The 13057-nt window shown below is 50.1% G+C and overlaps 1 protein-coding gene across 13 annotated transcripts in view; it reads right to left on the reverse strand.

Annotated features, from left to right (window-relative positions):
• Positions 1-10229, reverse strand: part of SNN (stannin) — a 73563-nt gene extending 63334 nt beyond the window's left edge. For 4 of the 13 annotated variants that reach the window (XR_006284250.1, XR_006284252.1, XR_006284251.1 and 1 more), the window contains exon 1: positions 10015-10229. The gene's annotated coding sequence lies outside the window, so the exon portion shown is untranslated. Of the gene's footprint in view, positions 1-6514; positions 8887-9950 lie in introns of all 13 variants that reach the window. The other 9 variants (XR_006284249.1, XR_006284254.1, XR_006284253.1 and 6 more) reach the window with 6 other exon arrangements.
• Positions 10230-13057: the final 2828 nt, after the last annotated feature.

Below are 13057 nucleotides of genomic sequence, written 5' to 3' on the forward strand. Positions count from 1 at the left end.
GCTTGTGCAATAGTATGACAGCATTCTGTTCTGGAAAAGGGAACTGAACCACATTTATTAACACTACACCACATACTAAGGTCCAAATCCTGCTCACTTCAACCACATGAATCAAGCAGACATCAACCAGAAAATGGCAAGATTTGGCCTCACACTGGTCTTGAAATAGTTTAAGTATTCTCTCAAAGTAGCTTTCAAGTCCTTTAACACCTTAAAACCGTGAATGCTAGCAATTCAGCTGCTTGGTGGAACAGAGCAGACCAACCTTATGTAGAATAACTTTAATGCAGTAAACTTGAGGTAGGATTGCGGATGGCTTTGGATAGATACTTAAGTAGGCATGAGCTTTTTATGTAGCTTGTCACAGGCAAACCTATATGCAGGAACTACATTTGTAATTCTGAAAACCGTATACACTCAAATGCTACGTATAGCTTACCCAATTCCCTCTTCTGCATTTTATGCCACTCATTGGTGAGCCTGTTCTCAGGTTCATGCTGTAGGCATATCTGCTGCCTTATTCTGATCATTCCAATTAACACTCTGCCAGTACGAGTGATTTTTATAGAATCTAGCTTGGTAACCTTGAACTGACTTTTACTGCCATGCTACGCTGCACCACACCACTGGACACTTAAGACTTAGGGTTTTGGCAAGTTTTGTCACTATTTTATCTTTTTGATTTAAGTGAACAGATATTTAAGGCAGACTGCCATAAAAAGAGTGCCAACTTTGTATGGCTTTGTCACATGCCACAACTACTATCATAGTTTTGAATTAGTAGTTATTACAAGAAGCACTGTAACATAGTAACTTAGTTGACGAGTGCCCAGCACACTTGTATTCTGTAAATGTAAGTTAATACTAGTATGAGCTACCAACAAAGAGGTTCTAGGTCTCATGCCAGTATCTCTGAAGGGTTCTTCCCTTTCAGATTCCACCTCTTATGTTTCTCAGCCATGCAATTCCATTCCCACTCTGCACCAGCAGTCAACTGAATTAATCTAGCTCTCTAGAGAATGTTTTGTACGGGGCCTCTGAAGTACTGTCTTAGTGCAGGACCCATTACCTCTTCCCCAACCTTCTCCATAAGATACTAGTGAGTTGCCTTCCTTAACAACCCAAATTCCTAGTGGCTTGGGCTTTTACTTTAAGTAGCCCACAATTAGTTCCAAAGAGACTAGTTCATTCTTAGGGTTTCTTGGCGTCTGGATGAAAGATGTGCTGGAACATTCAGCACACTTATAGCAAGAAAATGCTGATTTAGCTAATTGCTTTATAAGATAAATTCTAGCAGTTCCAAAGAACACTGACTTTTTTCCACAGTAAGATTCAATGGAAGGGAAGATTTAAATTCAAATCTCAGTGCAAGGCAGATAAAAGTATGCTATCAGTTATTTACTCCAAATACTTATCAACACCTTAACTCCAAAGTGAGACAGACTTTGGATATGCTAGACCAGAGGTAGGCAAACTATGGCTTGTGGGCCAGATCCAGCCTGTGAGCCGTTTTAAGCCAACCCTGCTCCAGCCAGGGTGCCGGGTTGCAGGGCACCACGCAGCTCAGCCCCACTCTGCTGCTCCAGCCGGAGTGCCGGGTCGGGGTGCACCACACAGCTCCTGGAAACAGCTGCATGGCCCTGCTCCTAGGGTTGGGGGCTGCCCCACATGAAGGGACATGCATTGTTTCCAGGAGCTTGTTGAGGTAAGTGCTGCTCACAGCCTGCACCTGAGCCTCTCCCCATGCCCCAACCCCTGCCCTGATCCCCCTCCTGTTCTCCAAATACCTCAATCCCAGCCTGGAGCACCCTCCTGCATCCCCAACCTCTCATCCTCAGCCCCACCCCAGAGCCTGCACCCCCAACCAGAGCCCGCACCCCCCCTTCTCCCAATTTAGTGAGCATTCATGGCCCGCAATAAAATTTCTATTCCCTGATGTGGCCCTCAAGCCAAAAAGTTTGCCCACCTTTGTGGTAGACAGATTAGATTTTTTTTTTGTACAAAGTTGTGTTTTGTGTTTTGTTTTTTTTTAAACTTTAACCTCTTTCACATGGGGGGGGGGGGAGTGGGTTGGAACGGAGGGGAAGTGATACAAAAGGAGAACAGTATGTCATCCAAGGAGAGGGAGAACACAAGGTTCACCTTTCTTATTCACTCTGCAGTGTAGCTATACCCTAAAGCAGGAGGTGTGACTGCAGCTCATGTAGGCACATACCTGAGGTGCTAGCTTTGATCTAGCTAAGTTAAACATCTAAGTAGATCAAAGCTAACCAGTGTATAGCACTGTGGCTGTGGCAGCAGCATGAGCTAGCCTCCTGAGTACAACTTCACCTGGGACCCTGCATATAAATGCAAATGACTAGCCGGTTGCACAGCTAAACTGCTATGGTTACCTGAGCATTGATCTAGCTGCAGCAAAGCTAGCTAGTTCAGATATATACCTATATGAGCTGCAATCATAGCTCCTGACACTAGTACAGGCATTCTTAGTCACGACAAATAGACTGGGCCTTCCTTACTAGAGAAGTCAGAAGACAGTATGGGGAGGTCTGAACAATCAGTGTAAGTATTTCTATGGATTCTGTTAATCAGAGTGACCAGAATGATATTTAGATACAAGTCTGCTTTCAGGAGTAACCTGGGTTGTCTACACACTATAGTAATAGCAATCGCTAGTCCTAGTGGGGATGTACATAATAAAACTCTTAAAAAGACAAAGTGCACTGTTCCAAGTTATTGGCGTTTAGCTACATAATTTGTAATATTTCAAGTTAGTCCCCAATGCACCCTGGCTCAAGACGTAGCATGCTTAAGACCAGGGGTAATCAATAATTTTGTCAAGGTCCAAACTTCTTGTTCAAGATGTAGTCAAGGTCCAGACTCCAGAGAAAATACAAAAAATAAAGATTTCATGGTCCACTCAAAAGCATCTGGATTTGGCCCATGGTTTGCCTATTAATTACCACTGGTTAAGATGCTCCACAGAACACTTAACTTTAAAACCACCAGCCACTGGCTATCTTATTCTTGAGGCAATTTCATGATCTCACACCCAAGTCTCCATCCAAGCTGACACATGTACAATATTCACTCATTATCAAAAATTAAGTAGAGACCCACTAATATTTAAATTTCAAGTGGACACACAAAGGCTCTTTAGTCTCAAAGTTTCAGTTCTAAACATTCTGCACCAAGAAGTTTCTCTTTGCTATCTGCAAGTGATAGTTGTTGTGAGGTTACTGATTAACCTCCCTATTCAGAGCTGTTCCAAAGACCTCAGAAGTACTTGCTTTATTTTTATAGTGGCCAGGCAGTGTTTGAGATGCTACTAGCTAAAAAAAAAATTTGCTAGATGTGTCAGCTTTTAGAAAAGCCAGTCTGTTTGAACACCACAGATTCTACACAGCACATATCCCTGATTATTGTAATTAAGGGAAAAGTGTGGAGAGGCAAGCAAAAAGGAGAAACCAGTCTAACTTGATAAAGATGAATAGAAACAGATGATGTATTTAGAGACTAGGCTTCCTTGTCAAGGAAAAAATACCATACTTCTGAACATTCTGCTGTTAAACAGAACTGTTAGTACTAAAGTATGCACGTATATCGGGGCTGCAAAAACTTCTAATAAAAGTTAAATGTGTATAGCACTACACTACAGTATACTTTTCACTAAAGAAAAGTGGCTGAGATTTCAGTAAGTGCCTATTTTTAATTGCTATGCTTTCCATAAAAGAATTGTAGTTGAACTTGGAAAAAGGCTTATGCCTCCTAAATACAGCTACTTTGGTATTTTAACATCTGGTTTGGCCATTAACCAAGTTAATGGAACTCTGAGATTAAATCCAATATTTAAGGTAACTGCAAACTACTCCAAACTCTTGAGAGTGAGTTTTAGAATGGGGAGCTTTCTTTAATGGGAGCAAGGAGAAGGCAAACTAAGGCCTTGGCTACACTTGCAAGTTACAGCGCAATAAAGCAGCCCCAGGCACCCTAGCTCACTCCCCATCCACATTGGCAAGCACGTAGAGCACTCTGACTCCACGGCTACAGCGCTGCTGGTACTCCACCTCAGCAAGACTATTAATGCTTGTTGCATAGTGGCTGAAATGCCCAGGTGTCAGTGTGAACAAGGTGTTGCATTACTGCACTGTGATCGGCCTCCGGAAACATCCTATAAGTGGCCACTCTTCTCATTGTTGTGACATCGGGCACAGAAATGCCCTTTCAAAGCTCTGTTTTGGAGAAAAAGCAAACATTTACTGTTTGCTATGAGAGGGGGGGGGGGGTGTGTGGGTAGGGGGGGTCTGAGCTTACAAGACAGCATGCTGACACTCAGCACCCCAAAAGCCCCCTCTCCTTCCCCCACATAAACACAACACACTCCACCCCAGCCCCATTTGAAAAGCACGTTGCAGTCACATTGGGAGTTGCTGCCCATAATGCACCACTCCCAATGCCGCTGCAAATGTGGCCACGCCAGTGTGCTGTCAGCGTGGACAGACTGCAGCACTTTCCCCAATGTGCTCTACAAAGGTGGGTTTAACTCCCAGTGCTCTATATCTGCAAGTGTAGCCATGCCCTAAAAAGCCTACTCTGTACATCCTGTTTTTCTTGGCAGTCATATTTACTGCAAGTGGCCCATAGTTCATTCTAAATGCAATGTGAATTTGTAACCCCATTCAAGACTCAACACCAGTACAAGTGATGTGTAGTGAAGAAGCCAGAAAAAGACCAAGGGGAAAATCCATTAGGGGTCCAAGTGTATCATTTGGACATTAATGTACTGGCATCTTCACTACTCAACCTTCATTTGCTGCATTTTACAGAAATGAAGAATTCATTTCTATCATGCCTCCACTATAGGCACGTACTTATTTCTGTGACAATACCAGCCATAATTAGAGACTGTTACAGTACTCTTGGTGGCCAGAATATTTACTCCAGAGAAAATTCAATGCCAAAATTTAAAACTCTGCACACTTCTAAAATTCTGAATATTTTATTTGTCAATAAAATATGGAGGCTCCAGCATGGCAGTGGGGAGCACAGGACACTGGGTGCAAGGAGGTGGGAAACCACCCTGCACCCCTACTCCCCCCCCGACTCATCAGTGATTACCCTGACACATCACACATTCCAAGAGCCAGCCCAGCCTGGCCCTGCCCCTCAGATCTAGGCACACCAAGATAGTGAGCAAAAAAAAGACAGACTCTCACGCATGCCCAGTCCTTGCCCCTGGACCCAGGTGTGGGGCAATCTGGGTGCAGGTGCCTCAGTGGGGGGCCCTGGTACAGGGAGATCTGGATGCCCAGGGGGTTCATTGGGGGTTCCAGGTATGGGGAAATGGGACTCTGAGGGGGTCCAAGTGAAGGTAATTGGGGCTCAGTAGGGCAGTCTGGGTGTCGGGGGGGCTAAGTGGGGATCCAGCTGCAGCAGGTTGGGGCTCAGTGGAGTGGGGGTTGGTATGGGGGGCTTGTCAGGGTGGTATGGAGTGAGGCTAGTCAGGATGGGGGTCTGAATTCAGGAGGCTTAGCAAGGTATGGTCTGGGTGCAAGGGTGGGGTGCAGCTGCAAGAGGGACTGAGGGGGATGACATGGGTAAGCAGCTCATCATACAGTGACCTCTTTTCTCCCCCCCCCCCATGGTTGAGGAGCAGTGGGGCAGGAAGTAGGGGTGAAGTGGGGTTCCTGTACCTGGGGGAGGTGCCTGGGGGTGGGTCTTGAAGGAGAAGAGGAAGTCCTGTCCTTCCCCTGCCCCCAGTCCAGACAGGACTAGCAGCTAAATCTGGTGTAGGGTAGGAGCCACCAGCAGGGCTGGCTCTAGGTTTTTTTGCTGCCCCAAGCCAAAAATTTACTGCCCCAAGTTCCGAGAAGGCAACTTCCCAAGCCAAAAAAAAAAAAGCCACCCCTGGAATTGTGCTGCCACAAGCACACGCTTGCTTTGCTGGTGCCTAGAGCTGGTCCTGGCCACCAGCCAGCTCTCTGGGTGCCAGAAATGATGTGCCCACACTGCTGGGGAGCGATGCATGACTGCTCTTGCGGCTTCCCTGTCAGAAGTCCTTTCTCCACAGGGAAACAAAGAAATCTGTGGGGGACGTGAATTCTGCATGCACAAGTAGTGCAGAATTCCCCCAAGAGTAAATATTGTGTTCAAACTGAAAATAATCCTCACTTGTCTGGACTTAGTGCTACCTTCATGAGAGAGTTTAATTTACAATCACTTGGACAGAGGTGCAAGTTAAATAAATTGACAGATTACCATTACATATACTTTCACTCACAAACTGGGCTCATTTTTGTTACTCCTTTAATGCAGATATTCTGAAGGGCAACTTTCTGCCAGGAAGTAAGTTAGCTGTCTGTTCCGTTTCTCCCCCTTCCTCCCCCCTCCCCCCCCCCCCCCCAACTAAGCTTTTCACAGTCTGTTTCCTGTTGGATAATCTTCAAAAGGAAACTAGTTTAGCTGTCAAATAGCAGGTTAAAAACTTAGTTAATAAAGCTTAAACTTGGCATACCTGAATTGCTATTCCTACTCCACGCATTTTTCATGTCTACCATATAGCACTGGAACAGCATGCAGATATCTAGTATCCATTTTGAGTGTCTTAGACAAAGTTACAATTGGACCAGATTTTATATTTGTGATCAACGGACAAAAGGTAGGCAAATGGAGGCCAGAGTGGTTCTCAAGTGACTGTGTTTTCCATGTTACTAGCCTCATTTAATCATATTTAAGGTGTTTGCACACTGTTAGGGAGAATTTGCATGAGATACTAAAGGCCTGCTCCCACTGACCTCTGTAGTAAACTTTCTATTTACTTCAGGGGCAGCAGGAGCTCAATTTTTAGCCAAAGTCAATACACAAGGCATTTATTTAAACACAAATTGTTGCAGAAGACATAAAATTTTGATGCACAGGGATATTTGTCTGGTGTCCATCACACCTTATTGTGGAGCTCCAATAAGAGGCATACTAAAATTACAATGACCCAGTACACTAATTGTAGAAAGCAAAAATTACCTGTGTTCAACTTTGTCCTTTTTAATATGTATTAGGTTTGCTAAACTAATAAAAGGTACAAATTCCAATTGCATGTTTCAGTGGAATACTGATTCTCTTCCCCCCCCCCCCCCCCCCCCAAGCCAGATACTCCACATCTAAGGGTATGCCTACACTACAAGTGCTGCTGCAGCAGCTATGTCACTGTAGTGGTGACTTACTATAGTGACAGAAGGGATCCCCGCTCCCCATTTTTAGTAATCCACCACCTTGAGACACTGGCTAGCTCAACAGAAGAATTCTTCTGTCAAACTAACTGCATCTACAGTGGGGGGGGGTGCCTAGGCAGACCTAAGGATGTCACACAGAGTGTGATTTTTTTTTTTTATTTTTTTTCTTCCACATCCCTGAGCAATGTAGCTAGGTTTACCTAAGTTTTAGGGGTAGACCAGGCCATACTTGGCACCAAGCCCTTTATTCCAAAAGAACAGCTTTGGCAAGGTGTTTCATTGTGAACAACCCCCCCTTTTAATAAAAAAAAAAAAAAAAAAAACCACTTTGAAATCTCTCTAGTTTTGTCAAACAAAGGCTTGATACCCTCACTTACATCTAAGAGACCGCATTATTAGCTGTTTTATCTAAGAGCTCCATAGATTTCAGCAGTTGAAAATGTTTAGACTCTTTTCAGAGTAACAGCCGTGTTAGTCTGTATTCGTAAAAACAAAAGGAGTACTTGTGGCACCTTAGAGACTAACCAGTTTATTTGAGCATGAGCTTTCGTGAGCTACAGCTCACTTCATCGGATGCATCCGATGAAGTGAGCTGTAGCTCACGAAAGCTCATGCTCAAATAAACTGGTTAGTCTCTAAGGTGCCACAAGTACTCCTTTTGTTTAGACTCTGTAAGCTACCAAAAATGAAGTGCACTGACAGGTAGTAGCTGAATAACCCTGATCCACCCAGTTAATTAAATGCAGTTTGTTGCAGCAGTTGAAGACTGGAGAAGTCACTGATCAACCTAAGCACGACCTCTTGGAGCAGTGGTTTACCTACACCAACCGAAGCCCTTCCTCCTTCCTGGCATAGGCAGTGTCTTCACTAAAGCACAACAGCGGTGCATCGGGCATAAGTCCTCTGCCAGTGTTTTCCTGCACTATTCAGGGTTGCACTGTGTTTTATGCACAATCTCTAGAGACTAATATTTTGCCCTTAGCTTTTCTGTGTCATGTGTGTGCATGCATGCACACACAGATATAGTTACATAACTATGTCTGCACACACAGAGATGGTCCTTGGTATAGAAAGGGCAAAACTTGGTCTGTCCTTTTGTATTACCTGCAAGCAGGTTACAGAGGAGTCTGCAGCATGAAGTAGACTGGCAGTTACTAGCTGCATATAATTCTCCACTGACTATATTCAAAAGCTGTATACAGTTTGTCTACAGACAGGTCTGCACCTACATGGCTGCCAGGAAAGAAAATGTGCTAGGTAGTACAGCACATACTGTGCAGATATAGAGACTTTTGAATGTGTAGTCCTACTGACCATTACATTGACAGTACTAACAGCTATGATGTGCAGACAAGTTAGTTTAATATCAAGACAGTCCAATGAAGTTATAACCAGAACACAAGCTTTTTTTCCAGGTGATTTGGAAGGGGGGTTACTCCAGAAAGTACTGCTATATACAGGTAACAGGTTTTTTAAAGCTGTAACCCACAATGCACAGGCAAGAAGATGATGCAAAATGGCAACTGTAGTTTTAATATGCCTTTTAAGATTTCATAATTCACACCCCATGGTGTGGAGGAGGTGGTGAAAGAAGAAAAATCTCCTCTGCCTCTTGAATTTTGCAGCTTTTTTAAGGATGTAACCTTTCTTCTACAACCTGGAAAGCAAAGATGCTACGTTTGTCAGGCAGCAATGTGCATTAATTACAGATCACATCCACAAGGTGAGACTGGGGCGAAGGTTCGGAGGGGGGGCGGAGCTGGGGGCACATGGAGAAAAACGTGATGTATCCAGACAGCGCAGGGAGACAGATCTGTGCCAGCCCTTCTCTCTGAAAGCCAGTGATTCCGTCACCCCGAGTATTTGCACAACAAGAGGAGCCCGTGACCCAGGAGAGGCATCTGAATCACACGGTGCGGGTGGTTGCAAGCCGACATGTACAGACGATGCAAAGCATTGCAGAACAGGGTATTATGCTACGTGATGTGCACTGTTACTGAGGGGTTCAAGGCAGGAACCAGCGCCGGGCGCTAACGCTGCAATCCCGGTTAACTCCCCGCGTCTTGCGAGTGGATGAGGGGGCTCCAGCTCCCGAGCTCTCGCCTCCCCGAGGAAGGGGCGGGATGAGCTTTGCGGCTGGCAAACGCCAGACACGATCCCGAATCCGCGAGGGACGCTACAAGGCCGCCGCTGCTGCCGCCGCCTCCTCCCCCCCGCCCCTTTTGTTTGTAGGTTGCGCTCGGAGCGGATATCCCCGCCCCCCGGGAGCCGGGGGACGCGGGGGGTGCAGGGGAGATCTGGGCAGCTGGGCTCGCTGCAGACACAAAGAGCAGCTATAATGCAGCTGGCTGTGCGGGGCTTTCCCTACCACAGCTCCCCGAGTGGCTCTCTTGCCCCACCGCCCCCAACAGGCGTCGTCTCTTCTCCCCCGCCCCCCGCAATCTCGAGGCACTAGCGTGGGAGGGGGCTGCCCTGCACCCCGACAGAGACGGGAGCAGAAATGGCTGAACCTACTAAAAGGCTTTAGCGAGGAATACAGCGGCGTCGTCCCTGCGCCCCCCCCCCCTCCCCGCGGCGCTTGGGACAAAGCGACCGGCCCCCAGCGCGCACAGACCCGGCCCCGGGCCACACGGGGCGCGGGGAGAAGCAAGCCGCTTCCGCTGGCTGCATGCAGAGGAGCGACCCGCGTTGGGGCGAGCAGACAGGCGGCCCGCCGCTTACCAGGCGCCCGGCTGCAGGCAAAGGACCGGCCCGCTCCTTCAGCCGCCGCCTTGCCGGCACTCACCCTGGCTCACGGGCGCTCCCCGCTGCACTCCGTGCCAGGCACCCGGCGCGGGCGGCTGGCTACCCCGCTGTACACGGAGCGCGGCCGGCCACGCACCATCCCGAGCGAAGCCACCAGACGCGACCCGGGCAGCGACGGCTCGTTACCCTGCAGCTCCGCCTTATATAGGGGCAGGGGCGGCGCGGGGCGGCGGCCAATCGGCGCGCGGTGCCCGGGCCCTGGCTAGCAACAGCTGACGGGGGCGGAGCGGGGCGGGGGGCTCGGTGACAGCGGCGAATGGAAGGGATCCAACCGCCCGAGACACGCCGGGAGGGGTGGGACAGCGACCGGGACAGGGCGAGGGCCCCCCCCCCCCGCACCAACCGGGCCGCCCTCGATCGATCCCCGCCCCTCGAGCGAACCCCCCCCCCACACCAGCCGACCCCCTCCCTCCGCGCCAGCCTGACAACTCCCCCGCCTTCGAGCGAGACCCCTCCGCACGAGCCCGACCGCGCCCCTCGAGCGAGCCCCCCCCCCGCACCAGCCGACCCCCGCCCTCCGCGCCAGCCTGACCACTCCCCCACCTTCGAGCGAGACCCCTCCGCACGAGCCCGACCGCGCCCCTCGAGCGAGCCCCCCCCGCACCAGCCGACCCCCTCCCTCCGCGCCAGCCTGACCACTCCCCCGCCTTCGAGCGAGACCCCTCCGCACGAGCCCGCCCCCGCCCCCTCCGAACCCCTCCCTCCGCGCCAGCCTGACCACTCCCCCGCCTTCGAGCGAGACCCCTCCGCACCAGCCCGACCCCGCCCCTCGAGCGAGCCCCCCCCGCACCCTCCGAACCCCTTCTCCCTGCCCTCGAGCGAGCCCCCCCCCCCTCCGCGCTAGCCCGGCCCCTCCCTCCGCCTTCGAACGAGCCCCCCCGCACCAGCTGAACCCCTTCTCCCTGCCCTCTAGCGAGCCCCCCCCTCCGCGCCAGCCCGGCCCCTCCCCCACAGCCCTTGAGCGAGGTACCCCCGCGCCAGCCCGGCCCCTCCCCCACAGCCCTTGAGCGAGGTACCCCCGCACCAGCCCGGACCTCCGATGCTTCAAGCGAGCCTCCCCCCTCACGTGCCCTCCCTTTCCCCCTGGAGTCTGCGAGGGACCCTCCCTCCCACCTTATCTTCCCTGCTGGTGGTGCCTTCCGTGAATGGGTGGGTCCCGCTTCCCAGAGCCACCTGGACCCTGGTGCTGGGGCAGGTGAGGGCCCGGCTGCTGGCAGAACAAGGACAGGGAGCGGGGCCCATCCATGGCACACTCACTCCAACCCGCTTTTAAGAAATGTGGGGTGTGGGGAAGAGGCCTGGCCCTTTCGGCCCCCTCCCCCCCCCCTCCCCCAATGCCCATGGGTTCCAGAGTTGTCAGGCTTTCCAGGGAGATTGGGTCGGAGGCTTTGCCTGCAGTAGCCGGTAGTCCAGGTTTAACATTTACATGCCTTGTTCACCACTCACCAGGGCCGCTGCACAGATGCCACTTTCAGGTGTTCTTAGTGTTCTCCTCTGTTAGCAGAGCCGATAATCTACCACCTCAGACCTTGCCACATAGTGTTAGGGCATGCCAGGCATAGGCGTGGGAACTAGAGGTGTGGGGTGTGCTGCAGCACCTCCAGGTTTTACATGGGGCTCTGCTCCCGGCCCTGCATGTGGGGGTCCCAGCTCCACGCCTGGGGCTCTGCTTCTGGCCCCCAACGCAGGGTCCCAGCTACCGGTTCAGAGCCCAGAACTCCCCTCCTGGCCCTGCATGCAGGGTCCTGGCCCCATGCCTGGGGCTCTGCTTCTGGCCCTGCACATGGGATCCTAGCTGCTGGCCCCTCACCCAGGGCTTGGTTCCCCTCCTGGCCCCATACTCAGGGTCCCGGCTTCCTTCACACCTGCATCTCTACTCCTGGCCCCACACATGGAGTCCCGGCTGCCACGCCACACCTGGGGCTCTGCTCCCGACCCCACATGCAGGGTCCCAGCCCCACACCGAGGGCTCCACTCCCAGCCCCACATGCAGGGTCCTGGCTGCTGGCCCCATGCCCACCCCCAGCTTCGGCCTCCTTACCTCTGTACAGGTCCCCTGCCCCGTCCCATAGACATGGCCCTGCTCCCATCCGCAGCTCGGGGGAGACAGGGCTGAGGGGGCTGGCTTTCAGCACCCCCACTAGTAAAAGTGTTCCAGCACCACTGATGCTGGGGATCTGTCACAGCAGCCTGAGACTGGCAAAGTACAGGGGCATGCAGAAAAATCCCTTCTTCAACCCTGCATGATCACACTGTTGCAAGAACCCCAACAGGTTTGGCATTCATCATCATTCTGGATAAGTATACAAGCTTGTGAATGGGTATCTAACCTACATATTGCAGGATAGATTCAATCACATATGCATAGAAAGCAGGACAAAGCAATCTAGATTAAACACCTAGCTTTCTCTAATTAAATCAGTGCAACAAACTACATGAGTATGGCTTTTCCCCTTAATATGACAGTTGGCCTAGTCAATAGCACCAAGCCACAACACTCAAGGTTCTTGCCAGCTTCTGTTGCAATTCAACCTATACAGACAGTGCAAAGCATTTCAGAACAGCATACTGTATTATACTGAACCTGTACAGCGTTTATAAGGAAGGGGAAGCTACTGCCTTGAAAGGAGAATTTATTCCGTGGTCCATGTGGTATTTTTATTTTAGTAGCACCTCAATCACAATCAAGGCCACATTCTGATAGGCATTGTACAACAAGATTCCCACATTCTTCAAAGCCTTCTAATGTCAATTTGTGCTTTATTTGTATTGTGGTAGCACCGAGAGCACCAAACCCTAGTGGGCTGGACATTGTGTGAACAAACATAACTAAGACAGTTGTTGGTCCAAAGAGTTTTACAATTTATGTAAATCTCACTAGGGATGTCTATTTCCAGACCTATGTTTAATATTAGTTATTCCCTCCCAAATTTTTGTGATACCTTGTACTCCACCTGTAACCAGATTAAGGGGTTTCTTCAATCTTTCTCTGAAGCATCTGGTAGTAGTTGCTGTCGGAGGAT

Source organism: Chelonia mydas, chromosome 10 (assembly GCF_015237465.2).
Source record: "Chelonia mydas isolate rCheMyd1 chromosome 10, rCheMyd1.pri.v2, whole genome shotgun sequence".
NCBI lineage: Eukaryota > Metazoa > Chordata > Testudines > Cheloniidae > Chelonia > Chelonia mydas.